This window comes from Podarcis liolepis, assembly GCF_965112155.1.
Source record: "Podarcis liolepis genome assembly, chromosome: 4".
Taxonomy (NCBI): domain Eukaryota; kingdom Metazoa; phylum Chordata; class Lepidosauria; order Squamata; family Lacertidae; genus Podarcis; species Podarcis liolepis.
The window spans coordinates 86,381,996-86,388,241 of record NC_139558.1 but is presented as its reverse complement, the minus strand read 5'-3'; the positions used below and the strand labels follow the sequence as shown (position 1 = coordinate 86,388,241).

Sequence of the window (6,246 nt, the reverse complement as noted above, 5' to 3'; positions counted from 1 at the left end):
ACAATTCCAGATTCCCGGTATAATATCTTTTCCTACTGGGGATTCTGTGATTGGTAGTCACAGATCTTGAATGGGAAAAGATTGCTTGCTAGGGGCTGCAAATGCCCTCCAGATACCGTCTCTGCCTTCACGTGATCCAGGGTAAGGTTCTTAGCCACAGAACAGGGAAAATGGAGGTGAGAATATGCCCAAAGCCACAATGCTTTTCAAGGCAAACACAGGGATTCCAATGCACCTGTATTTGCACATGCTGGAATTGCTCCCTGGAATTGCATTTTAATTGCTTAAGTCTGTTTCCGATGAGTTGGATGATGACTAGTATAATGCTAAATTGCCTTCCTATCATTAAATGCAACAATAACTCTGAACTGCTAACATGCATCATTGAATGTATACTGCAGTGCAGAGAGAGAGAGAGAGAGAGAGAGAGAGAGAGAGAGGACCGGGAGATCAGGAATACCTAAGGGATTCTCCAATGTACTGAGCATTCATCCTCATTTGCTTGAGCAAAGAGAGGTTAGCTTATATCCAGCTGTTATTGAACATTTGCTCTGATGTCATTGCAGGGAGGTTGTGCAACAATGAGTACTCAAACTGCATGCATCCCAATTTGCTTATGGGGTGTTTATACATCTTCCCATCAATCATTCATCCACTCAACACTTTCTGATGCATTTCCCAATCATTTCCCTGAAAGCTAAAGGTCTGTTTCTTTTATAAAGTGGATTTGTTGTGCGGGGATGACAGAGTACCTTAATCTACTTTGATGCTGCAAACCTAAATTTCCTAGAATACCCTTGAATCCCTCCCACAAAATACTGAACATCTGCAGGTGCCCTTTATCCAGGGATGGGGAAGCTTGGGCCCGGGGGCCAATTGTGGCCCTCCAGGCCTCTCAGGGCATTCTCTAGACCACGCCTCCTAAACCCAGGCCACACCCCTTAATGGTCTTGCTTTATACCCAAAGTGTTTTTGCCTAGGTGGAATGTAGCCTTGAATTCTGCTAATGCCTCTTGCTTTTTCGCATGGGGGATAGAGAGGGGTGTACAAGCATGTGTAGAAACTAGCCTATCACACAAAGGCAAAATTTACACCCATTGATCCACCCACTTTTGTCTCTGGCCCCACCCATTACTGGTATGTGGCCTTTAAAAAGTTATCCAGAAGGGAAAGTGGCCCTTGGGCTGCAAAATGTGTCCCATTCCTGGGATAAATCTGGGATAAATCTACAGGAAAATAGGACTGTGATTGTAGGTAAATACCAAGGAAATATGATCAACAAATGTATCATAGAGGACAATTTTGTAATGAAGTGGGCTTTTATGGACACACAAAATGTTCTGTTCCGCCAAAGGAGTCATAAATGAATTGTCCAAATTAGCAGCAAAAGGAATTTATTGTGACATGCAAAATTCCCATTCAAGGAGCCAAACAGTTGGTAATGTTCGAAATATAAACATGTAAGGACAGCTTAAAACAACGAGCAAACAGTCAAGAGATGGAGAGTATCATGTCATGGTGACCTTCGCTATACAGCAGAAGCAGGAAATCGTCTGGGAAGTCATTTTCACTGCAGAAAGCAACTTCTGGTCCTTACCAGGACGTACCATGCATGGGTCATCCAAATCCCGCATTGTGCATTTTCTCATGGGGGCTGCTTGAGAAAGAATAAAGCTTAACACCCTTCAGATTTATGTGAATAAATATCTATCTGATTACAGAAACCTTGCCTCTCTTTAGCTGTGTCACTTTTGCTGTATTTATTGAGAGCTGGATTCGTCAGTCACCCCAGGAAGACTTGCTGGATGCATTGAAACTCCAAAGCTATTCCATTTGTGTTCACGGGGCTTGTTTCCTGAGCACTGCTGGCAAGATATATGACAACCTGCCACAAATGCTTGACCTATTTTCCATGCAGCTCATGGCCAAGGGGGGAAAAAGTAGGCAGAAAGGGCATTTCAGTTGCCCTGTGGCAGGAACTATGGGTTGTAGGCAATGTTCTCTGTCTACTAGCACAAGACCCCTTGCAGAAACGGAGGACAGAGTTTGCAGGTTATTCAACAAAGGAATCCAACACAGCAGTTGTGTTAGTGGAAGGTTGCTGAGCGAACAGCTGCTTCTTGTGCAATCTGTTGCACAGCCATCTTGTGTTTTCCCTTGTTCCAGAGAACGAGGGATAGATATGTCCCCAGGAGGAGCCTCACATATATCTAAATGGATTTCAGAAGAGTGTATGGAATTGGAAAGGGTGCAGCTTTGAGATTTGGGGTGGGGGTGGGATTTCTTAATTATTATTTAAAAATTGCTTGGTATTTCACTTAATGGAGAAGTCTCCATAATAAAAAGTGGCAGCACACAAAAACAAAATAAGGCCCAAGACGGGGGGTGTATGTGTAATTTTATTCTTTTATTATGTAACAAGAGCATTTATAGGCTTTCTCTGTGCAAATAAAACCTCCTATTTATGCAATGCCACATTTGATATTAAACATCTGACGACAACAGTTGAAAAACAAAATGAAGTCTTTTACCAACGCACATCACTTCTTTGTTTAAGTTTGCAGCTGTAATCTGAACAATTGTGTCACAATTTGGCCTGATGGCCAAGTTGTAAAACATATCAAATGCCCCCAAAAGGGCAAGTGTCCAAATTGGAAGCCCCCTTTCAGCTTCAGACCCCAGACCAAACACCTTTCCTGCCCCACCTCAATTGGCTCTGCATCTTGCAGTCTGCCTAGCTGCTAACCACAGACACAAGGTGGGCTAGAGAACATTTAGGAGGTGATGGAAGGGTTGGGTACATCTCATGCCTTCCCCTGAAGCTCTTCTTGAAACTGCAAGAAGTGCTCCCTAAAGACGCTGTGTTTCCTTCCATACCTCATTGAGCCTTGTAATTTGGACAATGGACTGAAAAACAGAGCAGCTGGTGCTATAGATATGATTTAGTTGTCCCTAACATCTGGTAACTGATGGAGGGATTATAAGGAAGTAGGGAAGTCTGCGAAGGTTGCAGGCTGTCCCCCAACGCAATCTCCAAGCAGTAGTGAATGGGGGATGCAAGCCCGGTGTTAATGCAAACAGTAAACAGTTCTCTGAATGGCTTCTTACATGCCTAATTTGAATGCAAAATCACAGCTTCATATTCATTATAGATGCTATAAAATGGCCATAAATCCTGGAATTTATAACCAGCTGAGTTTTCTATAAATGATGTGCGGTTTATTGTCTGTTAATACCCAGTTACGGCAGTTAAACGTTCAGTCCCGCCAATTTTATAACTTTTTACCATACATATTAGAACAGAATGTTCACATCCGCATAGTTAAGGATGAGTTGCAGTTTCTGCTGAAAACTTCTGTTTTCAGCCACAGAGGAGTTATTCCATGCACTAACCTGACAAATATGTGTGTTTATTTGTGTGTGTGTGTGTTTTTTTAAAAAAGAGAAATGCCAAAAACCCAGAGTCATATTTTTGTACCACTTAAGCAGCCAGATTGGCTCTTTGTGAGATTGTTGATGGATGATTGCAGATCATATCAGAGGCTTTTGGTTTTGGCTGGGCTGGGGCCTTAAAGATGGCAATAAAAATATCCCTTAATTTAGACGTTGGGTCAAAAAAGATGTTGATAGGAGGAAACATGATGTTTCACTGATATGAATTAAGCTCCATTGGGTAATATCCAAGGAAAACGTAGTTAAGAACAAGAGTGGGTGTAGATCTGTGCCCTGATACCCACCTATACCCACCCTGATCTATTCGGTTCTTCCAGTACACTGGCATTAGTTTGCCTGTCTTTCCAGGTGATGTGTAAATTTTTTCGGAGACATTGTTGATGGAATCTTTCAAGGAGTTGGAGATGGCGTTTATAAGTGGTCCATGTTGGACTGGTCATGTTGTGTGGATGCCATTGTCTTCCAAAGCAACTACACTATTCCAAATTTTAAAATGGTAAGTGTAATGCTGGTGGTCAACCACAGAAGTTCAAAGACTCCCTCAAGGCACATCTAAAAAAACGTAGTATAAACACCGACAACTGGGAAACACTGGCCAATTGGAGAACAGCCTTTACCAAAGGTGTTCTGTTGAGCGGCTTTGAAGACGCTCAATCTCAGGACAAAACGGTGAAACGTGCTAAGAGGAAGGCACGCTTGGCAAACCCTCACTGTGATCACCTCCTGCCCAGGAACTTATATCCCCGCTGTGGAAGGACGTGGGGATCCAGAATTGGCTTCCACAGTCACTTACGGACTCACTTTTAAAACCATGTTTATGGAAGACAAACTTACTTGGCTATGAGTGATCACCAAAGAAGAAGATCTGGGCCCTGATGCAACAGTATCTGGAAGAGTTGTAACTCAGAGATAGAACAGATGCTTTGCAGTAGAGGCTGGTGCAAGTACAGGCAGAGCTACTCTCCTGGCTTGGCAGTGGTACAGCTTACTTGAGTGGGGCTTGAATGGGGCCAGAGCAATAATGAGGTCAGGAACTGTGTGGGTGCACTGGTGGAGATAATCCCATGCTCCTGACCTCATCACTGCCCCACTGCATCGTATCCCCATACAGATAATCTGTGGGGCTGCTGGCGTCAGATGGGCATCTCTTTGTCTCTGCTCCACCACACCAGTCGCTGCTGATACCGTGCCTGAAGGAGGCCTCAGGTTAATCCCTGGGCATCTCCAGGTGGGGCTAGGAATGTTTCCTGTCTGAGACCTTGGAGAGCTCCTGCAAGAGCTCCTGTGAGCTGTGTGGAACAGTGATCTAAGTGAGCTTCCTGTGTAGTGTGCAAAATAAGGAAGGGAAACAGTGTACCTGTATATAAAGAATCAAGCCTGACACAGGCCTTATAGCTCCCATGTTCATAATTATGGAATCTGGAATCCCAAACAATTGGGGTTCCGGATTGTATGGGAACCTTTATATTCACAAAGGCTCCCATATGAACTGCCTTCAGACATTCACCTAGGGCCACATTTGTGTATTGCACAAGCAACCAGATTGGTTCTTGGGGGGAGATGGTATCTCACAATGTTGGGAGGCAGCCTGCTCAGGGCATCCCCAGTCCCTTATCCCATGTTGATGAACACAGGAACTATAATGTCTCTATAGAGTTTCACTCTCTGACAAATATACAGTGGTATCTCGGGTTAAAAACTTAATTTGTTCTGGAGGTCTGTTCTTAACCTGAAACTGTTCTTAACCTGAAGCACCACTTTAGCTAATGGGGTCTCCCGCACCGCCGGAGAACGATTTCTGTTCTCATCCTGAAGCAAAGTTCTTAACCCGAGGTACTATTTCTGGGTTAGTGGAGTCTGTAACCTGAAGTGTCTGTAACCCAAGGTACCACTGTATCTTTAGGATTGATATATATGCATACCTATGATTGTTGCACACATATTTGGAGCTGGGTGTACAGTGGTAAAATAAACGACTAAAATAAACGACTTATATCAAATAAACTAAGTACTATTCACTATTCAATAGCACACAATAAAATTAAATATTAGCAAATAATAACTAAACAGAAATTCACTATTAACAATTACAATAAATAACTACCAAACTACAATCAATAAAAATAACAGCAAGTCACAATGCATAAAATGCCATATTACATGAAACCGTGTAAAAGGATCACATGGATAAAAAAGGCACACAACTTATATTTAAAATCAATTTAAAAATCCTTAAATTCTTCTCTCTTCCAAGATGCTTCTGCTGTCGTGGTCTGAAGGGTGGGGCAAGGGAGGTGGAAAAAGCCATTTCCTGGTGGATAGCACAAAGTCTCCCTCCCCTCACAGTTCTTCCTCTGGAAATGAAGACACTTACTGCTTCTGACAGTGGAGGTCGAATCAAGCCACTGTAGCCAGTAGCCACTGCTAGCCTTATCCTCCGGGAATTTGTCTAATTCAAGTTGGAGGCCCTCCCTTCCTGAATTCCATAGTTCAACTATGCACTGTGATGAAATCCTTTCTTCTACCTGTTCTGAATCTTCCAGCATTCTGCTTCATTGGATGACTGTGATTTCTAGTGTTCTGAGATGGGGAGGGGAAAAAACACTTCTCTATATCCACTTTTCCCCATGCCATGCATAAATCTATACCCTTCTACCATGCCATCCTTTACTCACCTATTCTCTATGCTTTTGTTGTTGTTGTTTAGTCGTTTAGTCGTGTCCGACTCTTCGTGACCCCATGGACCAGAGCACGCCAGGCACTCCTGTCTTCCACTGCCTCCCGCAGTTTGGT

The 6,246-nt window shown here is 43.2% G+C and overlaps 1 long non-coding RNA gene across 1 annotated transcript; it reads right to left on the bottom strand.

Annotated features, from left to right (window-relative positions):
- Positions 1 to 1,377: 1,377 nt before the first annotated feature.
- LOC310705862 lies at positions 1,378 to 5,101 on the bottom strand. Its single transcript, XR_014525498.1, has 2 exons — positions 4,811 to 5,101; positions 1,378 to 1,797 (listed from the first exon to the last, which is right to left on the bottom strand). It is a non-coding gene; the product is annotated as an uncharacterized lncRNA (long non-coding RNA).
- Between the last annotated feature and the right edge of the window lie 1,145 nt (positions 5,102 to 6,246).